Raw genomic sequence first — 25,306 nt, 5'->3', positions numbered from 1 at the left:
ACTGAGGACTTCTCGTCAGCAGTATCTTATGTTACTAACTAAATTATCAACACCCGTAACGAATGATTGCATTCAATGAAGTAAAAGGTATTTCGAACTTCAAGTTACATTTTCTTGCTTATTTTTTAGAGATGCTCTCTCTCCTTTCAGTTCCCTTAAACATTCGCTTTAAAGTCATCAATATCTATGCAAAATTTGGGAGAAATCGGTACGCCAGTTCTGCACTCTTCTTCATAGTAAAATAGTATGATGCTCTCCTCCCCTCTCATACTGTTGAGGTTCTTAAACAAAATGCCAAGCTAAGAAAAAATTTTGCCTTCTGCCTCTTATTTCAAAGCATCGAGGTGTAAAACTGTATTTCTTTAAGCATCGTACGAATTCTTCTCGCGTCTAACTACATATAATTTCAATAACATGAGCTAAGCTTAACAGCTACGGAGAAATAGGGAAGACATTTATACCCAAAGATTGCCTTTTGAACTGAAAGCTGTCGAATAGAACGATTCCTAGTCATCACTTTCTAGCATTACATAGCTAAATTTCTATATATTTTCAGCCAACGGTAATTTCCTGTCTCGTATGAAACGAACTAATGATATTATTATGAAGACTTTAGAATGAATACTTAAGTTGCGTATAAAATTTAGGAATAACATTTAAAATTTTCATTTTAAAAAGTTTATAATATTAGGTTACAACTGTTTAGTTAGTTTAGTTTTGTTTAACAATAATTTAGAAGGTATAATATCACACATACGTCTGTCGGAAGAACAACTGTTTGGAACAATTTTTCTGCTTTGCCACAACAGCCAATCACCACAGATCGCTTTCGGTTAATGCTGGGAAAACTGGTTCTCCATTATAAAGAAGCTGATAGCTGATTGGCTGAAAACAAACAACTTGCAATTTTTTTCGAAGGGAAGGAAAAAAATTGCGCGTCTTTCTTTCATAAACCAGGCAGAAATGCCGACCAGCGGCCGAGCGGTAAAAACCGCTGAACACTGGTAGTTCGGTCCGGGGGTTCAAGTCCCGGCTAACGGGCTGGCTGCATGGGCGTTTTCGTGGTTTTCCCCATGAGTAACGTGGATACAAGCCAGTTTCCCTTAAAAAGACCTCCACGGGGCATCCTTCCCTTTCCGTGTAGTGTCTAAGGACGAAATATGTAATAAGGGGGAAAAAAAAAAAAAAAAAAAAAAAAAAAACAGGCAGAAAAATCGTCCGAAACAGTTTTTCGTGTGAAACAAATGCGTGTGTGATATGAATGTAGGATTCTAAGAATATTCGAAAAGCGTTATCTCATCCACGGGATTTTTGTTCAAAATGTGCCTTAAGAAATAGAATCCTAAATAAAAGACAAGGCGATCCAATTCAACTTAAATCCGCAAATATTACTGAATATGTATGAAATGGGTTGGAGAAAAGCATTAGAAAATATATTTCTTCGAAAGCTGTTCTAAAAGTAAATTTTATGAAAGAATTGGGGGAAAAGTGGAACATTCTTAAGTGAAAAAATCAATTGAACTCTCTCCAAAGCGCATGAAAACTGTATTTGTAGCTAAAGGATACCCCAAAAAATACTGAACGTCCCATTAAAAATTTTCATGTTTTTATTAAATATAAACTGTTTATCTCAAGTTTTCGAATATTTGTGTGAGTTCATTTTCAGAAATTTTTTAATATAGTGGATCACATTGGTTTTCAGACATTTGCATTTTTAACATTTACTTACACAGATCTTTTAATAAATACTCAGACGTAGATTTCAAATTTTGTCTAATAAATTGTTTTTTTTTCTCTCTTCAAATCCTTGCTTTTTGTAAAACAAAATTCATCAAAATATTTCTTGCAACAAATTAATTTGTTCAAAAAATGCTAATCAGTAACTCACATTATAATTCGGACACTCCCCAAAAGTTTGATGAAATGATCTGAGAGACATTGTTTTTGTTGTAATTTTTTCTTTTAAATGAATATATATTATAAGAAGTATCGTTTGTATTTGACATTCTTACTTGTTTAGCAAAATACATTAGCGTTTCCATAGCTATCTAAACATGGGATGATGCTAAAAATTAACGAAAAGTTCTGTTAGATATTTAATTATTCTTCTTTTCAAATACGGTAAAAATGTTCGAAATATCTAAAGCGTCCTTGGTATAAAGCGTTTAACTATCTTTGATGCAATAAAAGGATGGAAATTGTGTGAAACTGTCAAAAATTCACTAAAATCTGGAGAATATTTCAAGCTAAAACCAAGGAATCGCAACTTTATACCACAAAAAATCGAACAAGAACCGAAAATTAGTATTGTAAAGCTTTCAGCAGATTTAGAAAAACGTTTCACAATAAAAGTTAACTCTGAAGTTTTTAGAAGAGTGATTTATGGCATATACTTAAAGACAAGCTAACAACAAGAAAATTCTTCGTCAACAAGAAAACAAGGAAAATACATGTGGGATTTGCAATATTTATCATAAGCAAAATCTTATCATACTGGACAAATGTCATACTTAGAGAAAAGTGAAAATGCAATATATTTGGGTCAGGTAGATGAGTTAATATATGGCAAAAGCCGATTTCGAATTGAATTTGAGATGAACCTATTGCTACTGCTATGCACGACGGTAGAGGCACAATGGTTTGAGGATGTTTCGCTGCCTTACGAAGAATTTTAGCATTCTTTAAAAATAATACGGATCTGTATAACTATATAAATATTAATGAAAATCTGAAAATATATGCAAGAAAACTTGGAATGCAAAATACATTCAAGTTCTATCAAAATAATTAACTTAAACATACAGACCTAAATATTCGCTTGTTTATACAAATGTCTTGAAATAATCAGACCTCCTAAATATTCTCCAAACTTAATTCCTATCGAATATGCAAAGAGTGAATTGAAGAAAAGAATAAGAAAACATGATATTGCTTCGAAAATTCTATTAAAAGCAGTTCTTACGTAGAAATAGAACAAACTGAACATTCTATCACGAAAATATTAGTTGAATGCATCCCAAAGCACATAAAAAATATCATTTTAGCTAAAGGAAATCAACGAAATATTGAATGTCCCGTTATTTTTATGGTTTTATTAAACATAAACTGTTTATTGCAAGTGTGAGAATAATTATGTAAGTTCATTTTTAGAACTTTTTAAATATATATAAACTCCTTTTAAGAGAAGTAGGTTTTAAACTAGATGATCAGTAGTATATGAGAAAAAAAATAGTCATTTTGCTAATATTTAGTAACAATTATTTCCAAATAAAACTAAAAACCTCAGGTGCTCGAAAACTAATGCGAGCTGCTGTATATCTAAGCAAAAGATAAAATGGTCTCTTGAAGATTATAATTTAATTTAAATATGGTAGACAGCATGATTCCTTCAAACTGATAAAACTGTTACATTATCTATGCGGCAGAACAGCTATATTACATGGAACATTACATGGAATATGAAACAGATGAGTTATGAAGCAAGGCTTTAGGCATGCTTTCAATATACTGCATGAAACACAGTTTCATATAATATTGCTGAATAATGCAAAAAGACATGGTATTTCGAAGATACAATAAAAGTGTCGCTGATGAGTGTTTACAAAGTATGTACTTCGCATGTTCAGCTGAATTAAGTAGCGATTGGTCAATATTTTCGTCTTGAAGATTCTTTCTTACCTATCAACCAAGTATCATGACATCGAATTGTTATTCAGTCAAAGAAATGAAACACTTCTGTGGCTGCAGCATGTAACATGACAACAGATGTAAACCATTTGATGCAAACCAGATTCCATTTGAAACGGCATGTATGGCATTTCGCCTATTTCAACCCTACCAGGTTATTAACATATGTCTACGCTTATTCTAGGAAATTTCAATTTCTATTTTTTTCCGATTTCAGTTTTTAAAGTTCCCAACTTATTTTATTTTATATTTTTTTTCTGTTTTTCTGTTTTGCTTCAGGTTATTAAACAAAAATTTGCAAACCAAGATTCTTGAATTTCTTGAATATTTTATTATTCATTTTGTTCATTTTTTTTTTTTTTTTTTTTTTTTTTTTTTTTTTTTTTTTTTTTTTTTTTTAGCTTTTTGAAGCATTCATCAATTGTAACTTCTTTGAAATATAATTTTGTATTTTTAAGTTTCCAGATTGCCGATTTGCTTTTTTAAATCTGTACCTTATTTTGCAAAGCATTATTCTCAGCTTACTTATTCGTTTGTGTTATGCCAATTCATTCTGCCATTTTCTAAGCAATCAGGAATACTGATATATGTATATAGTTTCATATGGTACCTAACTTACTTGGTTATCTATTACTAGCAGTGTCTTGTTGCTAAACTAGTGTAAACAATAGCAAATGCTATGTTATTGGAACTACAGCCCTTTTTTACGCAATTTTACGCATAAAAAGGCTAAAATTTCAGATTTACCCAGAAATTTAATATTTTTGTTCCTTTTTGCATATAACTTCAAATCGATATTGAGGTGCCTGAGATTTCTTTTTTCCACCAGATCTTCCAGTTACCGGAATAACTATTAGATTGCGTTTTTCAAAAATAAGTATTTTATTTTCATATATTCTTCATAAAATTCTTCACAACTTTTATTATAAGTTACCAGAAATTTATATGGAATATTTATTGCTCTGGAAAAATAAATCCACAAGAAAAACCATCTCAAAAGAAGTTCTTTCTCGTTTTATTAGGCAAACAGGAGAAAATAAAACTTTTCTTCAAAATATGGTGGTGATATATTCAAATAAATAAGCCGATTCAACTATTCAAATATTAGACTCAAAAAATACATATAAAGATATAAAATATTAAAATGTTCTGTACTTAAATACAGATTATATATATATCTTACCTGTGTAATTATGTTAGTGCTACCAGTTTGATCTTTGAAAAAAAGGGTCTACTTTGTCTGCTTTTCGTTAAAGAATGGCAGCAAATTCCAGAAAAGTAACCTATCTTGCTCCTCTTCTATCTAAAGACCATTCAACGTGTAAAACGTTCAAAGCTGACAGCCGTATTTTTGGCTATCCCTATTTTCGATTGTGTCCGATTGTGGTTCAGTTTCCAATTTGCAATTGAGACAAGAACATATTATTGCTTACGCTAAACAAGGCATGAGCTTAAGACATCGTATTCTGTGTTGACCTCATTTTTTTCTCAAATTATGTTATAATTTCTCATAACTGTTCTCCTTCTCTCACGAAATTTAGAGAAATTAGCGTTATGGGCTCTAAAAATAATGCTGTATCAAAGGCCCCAAATTTATTGATCGGATCCCTTTTACACAAAGTTCCCACATTTTACATGGAAGATGCAAAACCTTTAACATGAGAGAAATATTTAACAGCAATTATTGTTCCAGAGCTTCCATAATTTATCAAAACATAATATTTATTCATCCAAAAATAATTATTAATCATCCATCATCATAATAATTTTTTAAAAAATAATATCATTATTATTTTTAATTCTAAGTGTATATTTCTGTAAATTTATTTTCAATGCATTTACGTGCAGTAAGTTGACATGCTAATTTTAATAAAGTTGTTTTCGTTTAATTTAATGATTATTAAATATATTTTATCATATTAAAATACTTATAATAACTTTAATAATAAATTTATTACTTGTAATATGCTATTTGTGTATGTTAGAGCTCTTATTGCTTTTAAAAACTAATGAATGACCCAATGATATAATTAGTAAACAATCAGCATAATTAATGATATGTTTAGTAAATAATCAACATAATTAATACCAACATTAAGAATCAAAGTATACAAGAGATTAATATAAATGTAATTAAATTATGGTATACCATGATGATACTGCATTCCAAAAAAATTTTTCATTTATCGTTTGTAAATATCAATTATAAATGTTTCAACATTACCAAATAATAACATTTAAGGTTTGCAGGGAATAATAGTATACTGTGAAAACATGCAAAACGTAGCACCTACCTGACCAGGAACGTTTACAGACCAGCTAAAGCCTTCGGAGCAATTTCCGAGGATGGCTGTTGATGAGAATGTTGTTAGCAAGACAATGACGAAGTCACAAACATACTCTCCACGAGTCATTTCCATCTTGCGATTGAATTGAGTAAAAAGACCCTGACCTTGAGACGCTTCCGTTCACTCGACGTCATTCCAGCATTCCACTTACGAACGACGGACCCGGAATTCGAATCGAATAAATTGAATAATCTTTTCACCTCATACGGAACTGGAGCAAGGTTTGACTTCAATCTAAAAGTGATTTGGAGCCAATGGAGGAAGTGGAGAATTTGCATATCACAAGGCACCGCCCTCAGAAGTACCGTGGGAGATATATTCCTTTCCAGCTGGATTCGATTGGAAAGATAACTGACTTAAGTGGAAAACATTCGTTAGATGTCAACGGTTCATCTATGTCTCAGAATTCTGAAATTGACCATAGTGGTAATTTCGATGGCATTCATACTCACACTAAATGAGATAATTTAAAAAAGTATCCAACACTTTTCAATTATAATTTAATACGTATTTGTTAATTCTGATCCCCCCCTGGAAACCCTATGCACTTTTTTAAAGCGTTTAAAAAATTATGCACATCTAAATATCTCTGGAATGGTTGGCCATAGATCTACGGTTTCATCTTCAGAAACGAATCAAATCAGTTAGTGAGTTAGGGAAGACTGAGTTTTTTGAATTTCATTTTTATGACTTTTGATTCCTTTTCTTTTCCCTCTGCTGCGATCTGACATTTCGGAAATTTTTTAGCAGAATTATTAATGAGTCTCTTTATATCGTATTCTTTTTAATCGGCAGTAAAAAAATGTTTCAATAAACTGAAAGTTCCAGTACATGTATATAAAAATTATGTATCTCCATATTAAGGGACACGTTAGATTTATAGGGAAGTTTTCATCCTAAATAAAAAAGTTTACAAATTTAATTGCATATCTATAAATAATATTTTAAATAATTTAACGCTTTAAATAATATAGCATTAATATTTTGGTTCATATTCATGATTAGAATTCGGCCTATATTTTTTTAGAAATAGAAATAGCATTGCGTGAAACTTGAGGAAACTAAGACATTAGAAATTAAATGTTTTCAAACCTTCAAAATTCCGCTGAAAAATTATAATTGTAGCAATTCTTAAAATTTCTCTTAATCTTATTATTGTATAATCTTTCTCGCTCATTACACTTTTATCATATTTTTCAGGGAAAGATTAAAGAGAATACTTTATTCTTAAAAAAAATCTTATCATATTTAGGAAAACCCAGTTACATTTTAGTTGACAATGATAGTGAACAGTTTTTCCTGTTCGTTGAGACCAAATATTAACAAAATTATTGGCATTTAAACATGGAACATCTTATTCTATTTAGGGCTCATTAAATAGATCAGATTAAAATTCATCTTCCGCTGAATCAATCGAATTCCGAGAATCATCAAATGAACTAATTTAAGGTATTGTTTCCTGTTTTTGCCTTTTAAGTTTTATCAAATATCTGGTAGTAACAAACGCTTTCCCCCAAAAAGAAAAACATTCGTAATAAAGTTAGAAAGAAGAAAACATGAAAGCAGTACCTTTAATGCGGATAGTAATCACTGCTCAAATCTATGATTTTCTGCCAACGTTTTGGTAGTTTTTCAAGGCCCTTTTCTACCTGTGTTGTTGAAGTAAATAAGTAAATCTACTTTTCATCATAAGTGATGATCCGGTCCAGAATTTTGTCCTTGTACTGATATTCGAGCAGATTAGTGCAGGCCCGAGCATGTCTCTCCTTATCTGCTTGCGTCAGCTCCTGCGGCACCCAGTGATTGAACTTGTACGCCACGTTTATGCGATGCATAGAGCGACTAATGGACATGGCACTAACATCTAACTCCTTAGCAAGCTCTCGGTTGGTTGCATACTGATCGTCTGCCACAAGTTCTCGCAGCGAACTTCATCAACATCAGTAGCCCGGCCAAAGCGCTCTGCTTCTTGAATGTCATAGTCCTTGTTTTCGTACTTTCGATATTAAACCTTCATAGTGTCATATGATACAACATTAAAACCTAAAGCTATGCACTTGATTTGGTGACATTCTGCATCTGACTTTTTGAAACAAAACTGGACGTAAATGATGGTTCTAATATGATAGCGAGATAGTTCCATTTCAGATACCTTGTACTTAATGATAAGGATATTTTGTTTACAAATTTCACAACACAGTTGTTACGTTATTTTCTCCCTTCACATTCGTACGGGGTTCGTAGATTTGGAGTGAATAACGATGACACTTGATGAAGTATCGAAATACACTTTATTGGCCAGTAATTAACCAGGACAGCTCCAAAGTCACGTTTTACAGTCGTCGAAGATCTATTAAAACACGCTGGAACAATCAGCGACACAGCCTTCACACTGTCAGGCAATAACGGTGGGGACAGCTTCACTTTAAAGCACCGGAGTACAGCTCGCGACTCTGCTCGGTCGTCTCGGAACTTCACGTACTCTCGAGACTCTCCACGCTACAACTCGCGATGCACTCGACGACACACAGAGCACAGCTCCCGACTCTTCGCTTCAGTCGTTCCAGGAGCTCAACACGTTCTCTCGACGATGCACTAACCGCGATACACTAAGAGACTTCTTCGGTGCACTCGCCGACCCACTCGGCACTCGCTGCCCGGCTATCAACTCGATCGACTCCGCACGGACTGACTATCTCGAGACAGACTAACTATCTCGCACTCTATGCGAGGCACTCCCTGACTGCGGACCAGCAGGCTTTATATAGCTTTCGGCTTGTGTTCGAGAACATTTTGGGATGAAACGGTAGGAATTCGTTCCTGAAGGTTCTCCATCCGTCCATGGCATATCGCCAATTTTGTCACCAAATAAGCGATTTCTCGCTAAATGTGGAAACCCTGCCTTTCCTTGCCATTTATGGAAACGCTAAACCTGCTTTGCGAGGAAGGCATCTTACCGTGCCTGTACATTTCGTAAAAGAGTGTTTTAAAACCTTTCAAATGCCAAAAATTGTTTGACAAAATATGATTAAACACGCCAGTGCAAACTGTTTGCGCAGACGTTATTTGGCGGTGGCGGGAAACTTTCGTTAACATCCGATATATCCTTTGCACTTGCCAACCTAAACCAATTTTCTATACATAGTGATCAATTTCTTCAGTAATTTTACATCTACTCTTGGAGAAAATGTTGCAGTATTTTCCACATTTTATGCAAAAATTTTCCGCATTTTATGTAATTTTAACATTACGAAAATTTTCCACATTTTATGCAAAAAACATCACAGCATTTTTATAGATCAGTTCCATCAGATTAGAAGCATTGTGTGGTTTATCCATTATATGGTAAGAGAATAAATAAAAATTTCATTTCATCACCTCTTTTCACTTTGTTCATAGGGATACTCATTCCATTATTAGGATCCTGTATCCCTAGCATAGAGGAATCGAATGCCCTATTTATATGTTTTAAACAAAAATTAATTTTGGTAGAAAATATATTACAATAGCAGAAGTCTGTATTTAAAAACAATCCAATATTGAGATTTTTCAAATAATGCAAAATAATGCTGCTAATAGATTTACTTTTAAAAATGTTCAATTTGCAACATTAAATACATTCCATCTCATGTTAAAACAAAACATCTAAAAATAATTATGTGTTCTCAGTTTTTTTTTTTTTTTTTTTTTTTTTTTTTTTTTTTGTCCTCCTGTGCTTTATCGAAGCTCCTATTTGGTTCTTAGTTTTACCGCGTGCTTTTCTCTGGACGTCCTTGTCGTGTTATCCAGTTTCGCAATTCCTCGTGACTACTACTGGTTTTCAACTTAATATGGAACTCGCCTCAAAGAAGCGTATTCAAAGGTCTTTGGACAATGGCAAAGGTGCCACGCAACTGCTTTTCGCAGTCGATATTGTAAGAGACACTCAAAATGAATTGAAGGCTGGTAATCCTGTCGAAGTTAAGCTCCAGCCCGCTGTAGCTAAACTTACTCAGATGTTACGCCATGAAAGATTTACATTCATCAGCTAATTGAGCCAGATGACTCTAAGAAATTAGAAAATAAGGCTTCCGATTATTCGCCTTTCAGACAAGTAAAGAAAAAAAGAAGAAATTTCTGATTTCTGTGTATTACCTGCTACCTGTATTAAAGAGACAAAAACTCAAAACTCCTTTGCAGACAAATGTTGAAAAAAGTTGGATCACTCCTTCGAAACCCGCAAAACTGATTCCTGCTCCGACTACAAGCTTCGAAGTCAAAAGAGAACCAGCTAAGACGATAGCCTACCCTGCAAGGAAAACTCCAGTTGCATCACCGTCGAATAAGTTTCGAAGCTCTGGATTACGTTTCCTCTTTCGGAGAAAAATATGGACTGTCTGGATGATTCTTCACCTTAGGCGAATAACAGGAAGTTCTCGACTGCATATTTCACAAGTGCACAATCTGTGTAGCCACCGAATGAGTGGCTTCTAGGATAGACCAATGAGCTTCCAGTAACATTTCTATCATGTCAAATGAACTTTGGCGCTCTTTAAGCAACAAGTTCTATAACAGTTAATTAACATTCTGTATTCAAGGGTGATTGATTGCAAAATGGTAACTGTCATCATTATTTAAATTTTTTTCAAGTTACTACATTCAGTTAAGATGAAAAAACATATATTTCTGTACATTTGGAATAAAAATTGTCTTACAATTTTTAAATACGATTGCATAAATTTATTTAGAGTGATTTAAAAACTCTCAATAAAATTATGCAATTGCATGTTATTACTATTATATCTATACTTCACATCTGCGTGAAGAAATAGCATTTAATCCAGATTCATTTAATTATTCAGGCTTAAACATACTACTTAAAGTATTACGAATGCTGTTATTTAGCAGAGAGAAAAACTATGCAACAAATAAAAGAAAAATAAATGCAAATTTAAAATGTTACTAATGTTTAAGCAGAATTATAGCTATACTGAAAGATACAAACATTTTGTAAACAGAATTTTGTTTTAATTAGAGTTACTCGTGGTTCATCAGAATTAGTTAGATGTTGTGAACGCTATGTCAATAACTTGAAATACATATCCACAGATCAAAATATGATTTCTCAGTGCTGTTTAGGAATTTCATTCGTGCTGCTACAGTTTCATATTGTTATTTAAAACTTCACTTCTGTAAGTAAAATTCTTCTGTATTAATTTCTATTAAATGATTTTAATTTAACTTAAACTACCTCTTAAAATGGTACATATTTTATATATACATACTATATATGCATCTTAAACATTATGCTGCCTAGACTGAAAACTACAGTTTAACTGACTTTCAGATTACTAAGATAAAAATTGTGATACTACTGCGATATTAAATTTGTCATGAATATTCATTTGTATTCCTAGTATATTAAATTTCACATTTAATAACGGTTCACTTTTAAATGCATTGTCTGCACAAGAAATACTCTTCAAACAGAATTAATTTATTTTATTCACAAAGAGTATATTTAATGGATTTATATATAACTTTTAATGTTACAGTAGATATAATCAGATCATACAGAATATATATTTTGAATCTTACACTTTGGAAATCAAAAGAATGCAAGCAATGAAATAAGAAAATACTAGATTCATTGTAACACTTCCAGTCCTTATCAGTTCAATTAATAAAATTATACACTTGAATTCTCTTAATCCACAAGTGTTAGCAAATGCATAATACTCGAGGCTAATTGTAGCCTGAGTCATTTTCTCTATGTAAAGAGCTATAATATGCCGCGAACATTAACCCGTGATAAAATTCGCGAAAGTGAAATGTCAACGATTAAATAAACTCATAAAGCGAAAGCACTACGAGAATTTCTACTATTACGCCATACATTTATAACTGCGAAACAAATGCAAATTAAAACGTAAACAACAGATGCTCATTTTCAAAGATTCACCGTCACAGCCCAAGTAGCACACGACGTTGAAAACTGGTCCGAGAGGTTGCAAAGTGGTCGTGGTAACATTTACGACGTCTTTACAACGTTGCGAAGACGCAAAATATTTGCCTTTGCATCTTGGCAATTTGTCGACGTCGCTAAAACGTCATGATATGACCGCTTTTAGACGTGGTCATTTTAGCATTTTTTTCAGTTCATCAGCATTACTTTTAGAATGAAGAGAGACTAAATCTGCCCTTTCAAGAATCCGCATAAGATTTACTTTGCAATGTTTCATTACATTATTTCATCTAAATATATTAATCTAAGGTAGATTCATCTAATGAAATGTAAATTTAATATAAATACTTTTGATTTATTAAATTTAATTAGTACTAAAATACGTGCTAAATAATTGTTTAAAATTTTGTTAAAATAATTAATACTTAAAATATTTTTTATAAATATTATAGCAAAATATTTAGAAATGAAACTAATCCATAAAGTAACTTATTAAGTTATGCATTTTATAGCCATTAAAAAATCATATTTCCGAAATCAAAATCACATGTTAGCAACTATTTCTCTACTGAAATATGACCTATTTATTATTTTTGAAGTAAGAACGAATATATTTGAATTAATATGGTGACATTATATGAAACATTTTACCGCATACTGCGCAAAAAGTAAAATTTTCGCGAAGGTATGATTGTGCGTTTATTCACAGATAAAAATGGGGCGATTTTAAGAATTCCGAGAAAACGTCCAATGATAAAAGACGATGCTTATTTAAAGGCTGTCCAATATATATGACGGAAAGCTCATCGACAGTCAACGGCACATTATTTACTGGATGCTTATATAAACGAACATCTCGAGATTTGCGCGCTTTGGCTAGCTGCCAAATTCGAACAAGCAACTGCGCAATCAATTGAGATTTTTAGCAGTTCTTTCAAGTAATTTGGCAAAGATCCCATCTGTAAGGCGTTTGAAAAGCCTGACTTCATGTTTGAAATTGAATCAAGCAATGACTGATATAAATAATATTGCTGATATAAAAGCAAATGTAATGCACTGTCAATCAAAGAACGCATTGTGAATTTTCTCATTGTTCTGTATCTACTTACTTCAACTGCCTTCAGCGAGTGGTGGAAGCCTCTGAACTCAGGAGAAATCATTGTGAGAATGCTGAATTTGTGCTTATTTTGTTTGTGAGTATCTGCTCTACAAGAAATGCTACAATACTAATCGTTAATCTAGTGCTCGTGAAACAGTGTCTCGGTGGTTCGTGAAATAGTGTCTGTCTCCAATCTCTGTGGTTCCAGCGGTGTAATATTTGGATACCCTTATTAGCTTTGTGCTTCGGTTATAACGTCCTAAGTGTTATATCGTATATCATTCATATCAATCGATTATTGTGTTCATATTGAAAGGTTGATTCTCAGAATTAATTCATATAAAACCAAAAATAACAAAATATCACCTGCGAAAGACGCAATAACGACGTCTATGCGACAAAAACCTCATCTGCAAAGACGTAATAAGACGTCTTTGAAACGTTTGCAAAACAGTGGTGCAACGATATCCGCGACGAGTTTGCAACGTCGTTACGATGTTGCTGTGCTACTTGAGAGGAGCAATAGCTCATTGGTTCATTTTCGAAATCCCTCCCTCAGTGGCTGCGCTGATGTGCACTTGTGAATTATGCTTCCCGATTCGTCATTAAATCGTGATCGCACACCGGATACTTTCATGAAGAATGAAATTCAGTTCAGTGCCTCCAGATCGAAAGAACAGACTCTGATTAATGTAATCATCAAAAATTTAATTGAAGATACTAGCGCTGCTGAAATTAAAATTGAAATATGTGAAGCACGATATCATGTTATTAAGGTTTACCCAGCTCCTTAGAAAATCAACTGGAAACGAGTGCTTTCGTTGAGAGAGATGATATTGATGATGATGACGTATTTACAAGAAGCGAACGAGCCTGAATTTTAGGATCTCAATCAGAAAGTATAGTAGCAATAGAAATTTCATGATGTGTTTTAGATGCCAACATTTCGGACATGGGTATTAATTCACTAAGATGTCTGATCTGTAGTAAAGACCACATGATGTACACTTGTACCTTTCCTAAAGATGAAAAATCCACTTGTTTTCGATATGAAAAAAAAAATCACGTGGCTTTATTCAAGGGATCTGAATTTTATCCTAAAATTCGCGTGCGAAAACACAGAAGAAAAGGAAGCTTCTAAACCGCTTAAAAATCATTTTAAACTATTACTAAACAGAAGAAAATTTCTCATGTCACGAACATATATGCGCCGATTGTTTCATGTGAACAAATTTTGGAAGCTGGAATTAGCAAAAAGTATTATCAGCAAATTATTGAAATTTGTAGAAGAATTAAAAAAGTATTATCAGCAGATTATTGAAATTTGGTAGAAGAAGTCAAAGAAAAGAAGTCATCCGCAAACAAATTCCAAAATTGCGAGGTTGAACTTCACGACGGAATGGAAAATTCATTTTGCATTTTATCTCTCCCATTGTATGATGATTTAGGTCTTTTTGGCTCGAGAGATGGCACCACAGGTCAGCAGAATCTTATCTTCAGTTTCCATGATTGGATTTCTTCCTAAACCCAGTATTTTTGGTTTTGTGGACTTTTCTTTCGCTACTTACTCATTTCTCCCCAGTGAGACAACCAGATCCCGAATTTTACAACGTCATGTACTTGACGAAGATCGTACTATATTCTCTAGTGTCAAGGTATACAAATCAAGCCGATATAATTACGCTTTAGCGCGATAGTTCCGGCCATATAACGAATTCTATCTATCTAGGAATATCTTACCTACGTCGCTAAGGCAGCCACGAAGTATCCCAGCTCACAGCGGATCGAATTCCACCAATGAACTAGCTTCTTCTGTAGACATGCGAACTGGCTTAGGAACTTATTCTACCTCACCATGGAGGAAATTAACGGGATAAATAATAGTAATTAAATTGTGAACTGTGGAAACCTGCGCGTTGTAACATGGAATGCTAATGGTTTGTTTCATAGAATTTATGAGCTTCGTGAATTTATACGTGAGTATGTCCCCGATGTATTCCTCATACAGGAACACAAGCTTGGACCCAATACAAAATTCAGTATTTGCCCACCAGATACCCAGAAGGAGGTTTAATTATTTTAATTAAAAACTACATTCCTCACTATCTTGTAAAAATCCCACGTCTTTCAAGTGTCGAGGCCTTAGCCATTAACATCATTCCACACAGTGCTCAACCAATCACTTTTACCTCCACTTATATCCCACCCAACAGGAAAGCACACGGGAACGTTGCAGCTGACCTGCAAGTTCTCCCTAGAATTAACAATAGAATCATTATAGGTGGAGATCTAAATGCACAGCACCGCGAGTGGAACTGCAAGTCAAACAACACCTTAGGAAATATAATCCTTCGTTCTGACGACTCGGCAGTCGTCATAACGAAAAAAATTTACTATTGCAGCTCCACAAACCCCAGCACGTTATGGCGATAATACTGCTTCTACCATTGATTTTTACTTTCTTAGAGGTGTAAAAAGTCTGCATGTGGAAAGTCTGTGTGAACTATCGTCAAGCCATAATCCCGTCATTTTAGAGCTAGATGTTAATCGCCATAACTCACCACACAAAAGGGCCTTCATTACTAACTGGGCAGGATATGCGAAAGCAATAAACAACACTCACGACTCAATACACACGATACAAAATGAGGATGAGTTAGTCGCGGCTATTACTTCCTTTTCCAATGAACTTTTTAACGCCCTGAATGTCAACAGCAAAGCTGTAGAACACAGGGACAGAATTAAAAACTCCAAGATCCGACAACCCATTAAACAGAGAAATGCTACCCGGAAAACATGGCAAAAATGCCAGCATCCCGCGGATAAATCCGCTCTCAACAGGCTCAATCACGAGTTCAGACTCCTGACACGTAAACAAGCACAACGCAACTGGGCTCATTACCTAGAGTCTCTTAATCCAGAAGATAACTCTATCTGGAAAGCGACTACAAAATTTAAAAGATGCTACACAAATATTCCGCCCCTTAATGGCCCCCGAAATATTGCCTACACCGAAATTGAGAAAGCTGAGTCGCTCGCCGATCACTAAGCAGCTACTCAGTTCCGCACCAACAACATTTCTCACCCACCAAGAGAACACTTTAATCATACGCTAACAAATTTCCTGACAAATCCCCACACTGACAACATCCCTTCAGTTATGCTGTCAGATGTCCTTGAATATGTATGCAAACTGAAAACCAAGAAAAGTCCTGGTCTGGATAAGATTTTCAATAAAATGCTTGCCAACATGGGTATTTTTATGATCTTGAACCTGATTACCATCATCTCAACTTTATTATCAAAAGTGAAATTTACCCTAAAGAAATGGAAAACTGCAATCATATGCCCAATTCTTAAGCCAGGAAAAGCTCCTTGCGATCCGGTATCCTACAGACCAATAAGCCCTTTTTTGAGCTTTAAGTAAAATCACTGAATATGTCATTTTAAAAAGGATCATGCAACATGAGGAAGCAAATAATTCATTCATCAATGAGCAATACGGCTTCCTTAAACGGCACTCCACCACGCATCAATTATACCGGGTCTCTGAATTGATTTCTTCAAGACTGCAAAATAATCTCACTACCGGAGGTATCTTTCTAGACGTTGCCAAGGCATTTGACCGTGTGTGGCTGGAGGACCTCACTTACGAATTAATTAACCTGGGTTTCCCAGCTTACATCATTACACTCATTAACTCCTATCTTAAGAATAGACACTTTGTCGTTCAAGTCAATAGCACATACTCAACCCCCAGACCAATCATGGCTGGCGTACCTCAGGGCTCTTTAGTTTTTACAGTCCTCTATAATATCTACTCGAACGATATCCCACAACAGGACACAATCACAGCCATATATGCAGATGATACGGCAATACTCACACAAAATGCATCTATTAGCTCAGTGAAACAATCACTCCAAAATCACATCCATGCACTGGCATCTTGGCTCCTCGCCTGGAAAATTGGCATTAATGTCGAGAAATCCGACGCTATTTTGTTCACCAGGAAAATCAAAACTCATGAAAACATTCAGATCATTATGTTTAATACTGCAATCCCTTGGGCCAAGCAAGTCCCCTACTTAGGTGTAATTCTTGACAAGCAACTCACATGATCGCTTCACATTAAACACGTAATTAACAAATTCCGAGCTCGTAAAGCTACACTTTCCTCTCTAATCGCTCGGAACAGCGTTCTTTCTATAGAAAATAAAATACTCATCTATAAAGCCATGTTACAATATAATTATTACCTATGCCTGCCCCGTATGGGGGTACGCTAGCGATTCATTTATTAAAAGTCTGCAAATTGCCCAAAATTCGGTCCTAAGACAAGCCACTAATTGTAGATGGTTCATCCGTAATGAAGCTATCCACAGAAAATTCAACGTAATGCCCATTAACGCCTATATGGCAAAGTTGGCCAAAAATTTCTTTAGGAAAATTCCTAAAGTCCAAAATCCAACAATCCCAATATTAGCTTACGACTACAGAAGGATCAGAAATAGAAGACCAAGAGCAATTTTGCGCCATATAGCTAACACCTAGTTTTAATAGTAATATTTAAATATATAATTATATTAAAAAAACTAAAAAATTTAAGAAATATATTTCCAAATTTTACAGACATTTTAGCTTAAAATTATTCTTTAGTGCTGCATTTTCTGACTTCCCACTCTCCTCTCTGAATGGCTAGATAGTTTTGAGCACTTTACTTACCTGCTCTCTTACAGCCAATCAACACGACCTACTTGTGATGATGCAGATGAGACAGTGTTTCCTCGGAGACTCTCTACTGTTTATGCTATCAACCCACAACTCACCTAACTGCCATCTTTACCCACTTGAGCTTCTTAGGACTCACTCATGCTCAGTTGCATTCCAGATAGAAAATCGCTAACGACATAGTCCGGAATTACGCTGACGCGCGGAGCCCGCTTCGCGAACTGTGTTCGCCTGAGTCGACTGGCTTAGGAAAATACCTGACCACTTCACCTCAGATATCCGTGCTTAACGAATAGCATCTCTCCCTTTAAGAAGGCCTACAATTCAATGAAAGATGACTCAAACTATTTTGCTGATGGACTTTGATGCAAGTGCCAAACAGTCATCCTCGTTTCCCCCTTCCCCTCCACCGCATCTACGGAGGAAAGGAATAGAAGGGCACTCCTTCCTTCAATTATGGCTGACGTAGTACTGCATATGTTTGATAGTTTAAAGCAGTGTGGTACTTTTGTTTACATCCAGAGCACATTACCTTAACAACAGTTTAGTGGTACTTCCGCACAAAAAAACGTTTATTGCCTTCCTCCTTCCACGAGCGCATCCATTCCTGGAGAGACTCCATGCAAGAATAATTCATTTCATGTCATTCATCATTATTTTTTTAATCACCTATAAATCTGAAAAGTTAATTCAAACCGTGGTAAGTTTTGTATTTCAAAATATCTTAACCTAAGAAGAAATGTCGGCAGAACTGTATTGAGTATTTAAAATATGGATTTACATAATCTCCTACAAACCAGTCATTACTTATGTGTTTTATTTGCCAAAACGTTTTTTTCGAATGACGCTATGAAGCCTTCTAGCCTACAAGAGCGTTTGAATAAAATTTATGCTGATGAAAAAGACAGATTATTCTGTTTTGAAGGATCGGAATAGAAATATTTAAAACAGCCAAATATATCTGTTGGAAAATATAGCTTATTTTTAAACCTTTTACTGCATCATCTCTCCTCCTTGAAATGTTTATTTAGTTTAGTCCTTATTTTTAATGTAATATAGTAGTTACTTCTACTTCTTTTTCTTGCTGCCACTGTTTTGCATTGAGAACGGACTGTTTCAACCTAATTGAGATGCAAAAACGAAACATGATGTTACGTCATCTGAAAAGCCGATTCGTGCCGATAGCTGATTGGTTGCCGTGAGATGACGTCGTTCCTACTTCTGCTATAAGTATCTCGCGTCGCTCTGGCTCAACCCTTCAGCAGAGCCACACTTCGTTATGACTGCGATATTGAGCTGGAAATCACCAGATTAAACTCCAAAATTCAAAACGCTATCAATAATGCTACCTATACAGTCAAGAATAAAAATCCCTATGACATCCCAGAAGAAATTAAATCCCTTATACAAGAAAGAAATAGACTTAGAAAAAGATAGCATATTACTCACAATCCTACTGAAAAACGTCATATTAATTATTTAAACAGAAAAATAAAAGGAGACATCGCCACTCATCGATCAAATTCGTGGGATAATTTCCTAGAAAACATGGATCTTTACCCAAACTCTGTTTGGAAAGTAGCTAAATCACTCAGAAATCTTTCACCCAATCAAATTCACCCCCTGTATCACATGGGCAAAATTCACCACTCCGAAGACTCCATAGCTGAAATTCATGCAAAAGAATTAGAAAACATTTTTAAACAACATGAAAATAAAAATTCTGATCACGAAAAAGATATTAATTACTCTGTCAATAGCATCCTCAACAGTCCCAGCATTAATTTTTTTACGCCTGCATCTCCAAACGAAGTTCAGCAAATTATTAAAAAATTAAAGAAGCGCAAAGCTAAAGGATATGACATGATTTCTAATGAAGCGTTGCAAGCTTTACCTAGAAGATGCATAGTCTTAATTACAAATACTTTTAATGCTTGTATTAGACTCAGCTACTTTCCATCGCAGTTGAAACATTCGATCATTGTTACGATCCCGAAACCAGGAAAAGATCCAAAGCTAGCAAAAAATTACAGACCCATCAGTCTTCTTCCAGCGCTTGGAAAAGTTTTCGAACGAGTACTAAGTGCTCGGCTCACCAATCATCTAGAACGCCTTAATCTAATAGACAAGCATCAATTTGGATTCCGCAAAGGCCACAATACCACACATCAAATATTAAATTTAGTTGAATTTATTGCCTAAGAATTTATAAAAAAGAACGGAGTATCGGCATGCTTCCTCGATTTCGAAAATGCTTTCGATCGAGTGTGGCATGCTGGCTTACTTCATAAGCTATCTAACTTCCTTTTACCAAACAGCTTTATTAAGCTTATGCATTCTTATTTTAAACATCGTACTTTTCAAGTGCGCTGTGGTGAAGCAATCTCTTCAAAAAAAGTGATTTACAGTGGAGTAGCTCAAGGCAGTGTTTTAGGACCGAAGCTTTTTACAATATTCATAAATGATATGCCTCTACCTTTTCATTCTAATATACTCAAATATGCCGACGACACAGTCATCCTCACCAGTTCACGAAGTCCAAATAATGCTTTAGAGAAACTTCAGCTCCAAGTCAACATTATCAACAAATTTTGTCAAGACTGGAAAATCAAACTAAATACTGATAAATGCTGCGTAGTTCTCTTTCGCAGATACAGAAAAAATATCCCAGTGAATATAAATATCCGACTCAATAACCAAGATATTCCTGTTGCCAACTCCTATAAATACTTAGGTGTCTATATTGACAAAACCCTAAATTTCAAAGATCATATTCAATATGTTACAAATAAGGCTAACGCTGCTTTCATTGCTCTCTACTCATTAATTGGAAGAAACTCTAAGTTAAACCTCCGTACCAAGAAAAATATCTACATCTCACTTATTCGACCAATAATCCTCTATGCAGTTCCAGCCTGGGCTACTGCCCGAAAAATAGACAGACAAAAATTAAATGTACTTCAAAACAAAATCTTACGTAGCATAGTGAACGCACCCTGGTTCGTGCGAAATTCTCAAATTCACAAAGACCTGGATATCAATCCAATTCACGACCAAATCCTAATTTCTGCACACAACTTCTTTGAAGATATGAGAAATTCTCCCTATGAAGCTATTAAATCGCTTACAGACTATGACCCTACTATTGAGAACGTAGTGAAAAGACCTCGAACGATCCACCACAATTCTAAGTGGTGGTAGTGTATATAATGTATAAAAAAAAAAAATTACTATTCCTTTGCAGTTACTATTCAAGAAAGATGAACTTTGCAAAATTAGGACTTTATTTTTCATCGATGAATTCTTAGTTTTACTACTTATTTAACCAAGATTTTTACTTTTACTTTTTATTTTTACTATTTCGTATTGTGTCTTTTAAAATCAAAGTTCGTGGTAACACCAAGTGCTTACTCTCACTCATTAGCCCTAGTGAGCTACATAACCTCATTTTCGCCTTTTACAGTTTCCTATTCATTTAATGATTATATCGCAAGTTTAGAAGATTTTCAAGTGTTTCAAAAGACATAAGACTCTTAAATTCACAAATAGATGTTGCTTTTACTATGTTCGAACTTTATTTATTGCCAAAAATTACAAAAACTTCATTTTTCGAACTCTGACTCCTCGACCAATCTAAATGACGGACGCTGATCACGTGTTCCTGCTCTTCTTGACTCACGCAGAAGCTTAGACTTTCATTTCGCTTCTCGCCACCATTTACGTATATAATCACCTATGCTATGCCATGATATGCAATTTAGCAAAACTTATTTTATGAGTTCTCTCATTTATTGATCTCGCCTTCGGGCGCGGTGTATTTTAAATACACCTCTTAAATTTTTAACTTTATGGCCTATGGTAAAATGATAATATACTGGTAAGAGCTCCTAGTAGCTAAAGCCAGTAGTAAAGATATGATCCAAGATCCAAGCTCAACCCTTCTAGTTCCTGCTTTCCCGGCACTTGAGTGAGCGGTTTCCAGCCCCTTCAGAAGGATGCATGCAGTCCGGTGATTAAAGTGCACTGGTTCCGGTTTGCGAGATGATGGTTCCAGAATAAAGTTCTTTGGTTCCAGAGGCTACCATGTGAGTGCCGTGGGCGGCATCCCTGTTCTTCAATAAAGGCGGCAATTAAAAATACGTGAGCGGCGACTCCTTGTGCAAACGGGGTTAGGCCTGTTTTAAGTGCTTTCAAGAACTTCATTTAAATTTTCAGATGTTTTTCTTGACCATTGATTATAGACTTATTGAATGGGTAGCCAGCTTTATTTTTAGGCCGCATAATTACTGTTTAGGACATTTTTGTTTGTATAGAATGCCAGTGTTTTGGAGAACAGGTAAAAATATTTGATGAATGATGGTTATATTATATTTTTCCCAAGACTCTAATATTGTTGACACTTATTTTCTGTGTTTTTATTCTTTATTATATTGTTAATAAATTGGTTAAGTTCAAAATCTTTTATTGTCTTCAATGTCTGCACAACATATCTCAGGGAGCTTTTATTGCTACTACTGCTAAATGTTTAATTTCTTTAAACTTTAAACTTTGCTTTAGCATCAATATCAAACCTTTACGGTGTGTATTTAATTATGGCAAAGCACACTAGGGCTATCTGCGTAAGGGGAGGGATGCCTTCATGGAGGACTTTCTAAGGGAAACTGGCTCGTATACACGTTACAAATGGGGAAAACCACAAAAACACCCGTGCAGCCAGCCTGTTTGCGGGATTCAAACCTCGGACCGAACTACCAGCATTCAGCGACTTTACCGCTCGGTTGTTGGTGGGCTCAAACCTTTACGAGTCGTTTACTAAGTGAGAAAGAAGATGCTGAATTACAAGCCTCGTATAACATTATTAGTCTTGCTGGCCGTTAAAGAGATAATAAAAACTACTCTTCATCATAAGACACCATCAGATATCACCAGAAAAATTCCTCTGAATAATAACTCAGTACAAAGAAGAACAGATGAAATGGCTAAAAAGATGTTGAAATAACATTATGCTATTAGCTGGAAATTTTCCATTAAGCTCGATGAATTAACTCTAACAAATACGACGCACTACTATTATCATACTAAGCTGAATATTTTGTCAAAGGTTATCATTTTGGGCACCGATACAAAGGGAGAACCAATATTTAATATCATGAAAAAAAAAATTCCCCCCCCCCCAAGAAAGAAATTCCTATTCGCAACGTTTTGTCAGCTGCTACTGATGTTGCCTCAGCAATGACGAGGCGTCACAATTGATTACCTGGCCATTTTGTGAAGAAAATTATGAAGATTACAATCGCTTGTTGCAGCACTCAAAAGTTCCCTGGTTATCAAAAATATTTGTCTGAATCGTTTGACTAAGTACTGGTCTATCATGGAAACAAAGACGAAATATTGCGAGAAAACCTGAATATATACAAAAATGGCGTCTCTTATTTTACAGACCTATTTAAAATATTTAATAAAATTAATTTACAGTTGCAAAGTGATGCGTTCAATTTAATTTAAAAAAATAATAGCTTTGTGGGAAAATTTCTTCTGTTCCAACAAAATCTGGGTAGAGATGAATATAGTCACTTCCGTACATTATCAGCAGTCTCTGCAAAACAAGAAGACTTTTACTTACTTAACTACCAAAATTTCATGTTCTTTATGCTGATTTTATAAAGCTATTTCAAGATATTTTAAATATGAATATACCAAGTTGAGTTTTAGATCCTTTTGCAAATGCAGATACAACAGAATCATCAATTTTAGAAGAACTCGTAGAACTAACAGTTAACGAAGAACTAAAAGTAAAATTCAGAAATGTATACCAAGAGTTCTGAATTCAAAAACCAGTACCAGCTCTCTACCCTGGATTGGAGGCAAGAGTACAGAAATTATGAACTGCTTATTTTTCATCGTATTTGAATGGGTGTGGGTTCAGTCCAGCAGCTAATTTACTATAAAAGCAAAGGAACAGACCACATATCACGGAACTTAGCAATTTGCAATTGATGTTAACGAAACTGGAGCCCGATTTTAGTAAACTATTAAAACTCCGAGAGCATCAATAATCTCACACTTTTTTTAAAAATTTCTTCTTGATTTCGTGTTTATTTTAGAATTTTAATAAATAGTTTTTACTATATTTAATCATCGTTTTAATTAATTTTTACATTGTGATTCTTAAAATAGATAAAATATGTACAGATAATATGTAACAATACTTAATAATATGCAACAATGACATAATTACTTATTATGAAAGAGGTTTTTTTTTTTTAAAGGGGTCGCTGGTACAGAAAAAGTTGACAAACACTATGTTAGAATAACAATGAGGGGTTTAAACCATGACTTTAATGCTAAGTAATTTTTTGTGTGAAACTATCAGCGCATAGGGAAACAGAAAACAACTAAAAGAAATTTGGTGGTTGCACACAATAATAATAGTAATTAACTTCTGATATGTTTTCAGAAAAAATTCAAGTTATAAGTAACATCTTTTTGGAGAGGTGATAATGCTAATCACTCTTTCTGTGTAATTCATCACTCAATTTGACATAATTTTGTGAGATAATCTATTTTTTTTATCAGATCAGATATAGCTAAACAAATTTTTGGCCCCCTCGAAGTTCATTATAACCGGTTTCAAATGTATATAAGTTTGCCGCATTGTGGAAAGACGGTGGCAGCTAGAGCGACCAGATTTTAATCACATGTAGTCGTGTACCTTTAAATCCGACTTGAATTGATTTTTTTCTTTTATTTATTTTTGTGGGACTTTCAAGAATTTTTTAATATTTTCTGACAATCAACTTTGTCTTCGCCCAATTTCAAATTTTATATCATTGTAAATTACAGGCATTTATCTTTCACAAAAAGCGTGCTTTACTTCTACATCTTAAAAATCGTATTTTTTTATGATTAACATGAGTCACAAAAAAATGGGACAATTGTTTTTAAATTTTCAATTATATATATATATATATATATATATAAACTAATGATCACAGAACATATAATAATAATAAATAATTCAAATTTAAATCTCTATTCCACTAAAAAAGCAACAGAAGAATAAAAAACAAATACTGTACTGAATATAACCACATCATAAAACTGAAAAAGTGAAATACAAACGTAAATTTTTTTATAAAAAAAAATCAAAAGATAATAAAAATAAAAAGGATTATAAGAAATAAAAAAGGTTTAAATTTTTCGTAATATCTTTATTGAGAGGGTGACGTCCCGAAAAATAGTGGGGAGGCCTGTTTTTGAGCTAAGAATATAGTAAGGCCAAATAATTTCAATAATTAAAAACTTAGATTCAATTGCTTATTGTTTGCTCAACCCCAACAGATTAGGAATTCAGTGCATTTATTTATACATTTTCCCTAACTTATTACTTACATATTTCTTTTCAGTTTATATATGTAATGTCCACAATCAACCTTCGTTTTCGCAATTACTGGCCGTGGATATATACTTCCAACTACAATGTTTCAAATGACACAA

The 25,306-nt window shown here is 34.2% G+C and overlaps 1 protein-coding gene across 2 annotated transcripts in view; it reads right to left on the bottom strand.

Moving 5' to 3' along the window:
• Positions 1 to 6,117, bottom strand: part of LOC118185419 (membrane metallo-endopeptidase-like 1) — a 101,339-nt gene extending 95,222 nt beyond the window's left edge. For both annotated transcript variants that reach the window (XM_035355257.2, XM_035355267.2), the window contains exon 1: positions 5,982 to 6,117. The gene's annotated coding sequence lies outside the window, so the exon portion shown is untranslated. The remainder of the gene's footprint in view (positions 1 to 5,981) is intronic.
• Between the last annotated feature and the right edge of the window lie 19,189 nt (positions 6,118 to 25,306).

Source organism: Stegodyphus dumicola, chromosome 1 (assembly GCF_044657685.1).
Source record: "Stegodyphus dumicola isolate Sdum_Otavi_A_Nest chromosome 1, ASM4465768v1".
Classification (NCBI taxonomy): Eukaryota; Metazoa; Arthropoda; class Arachnida; order Araneae; family Eresidae; genus Stegodyphus; species Stegodyphus dumicola.
Note: the sequence above shows the minus strand (reverse complement) of the source record. Positions and strands in the feature narration are given on the sequence as shown.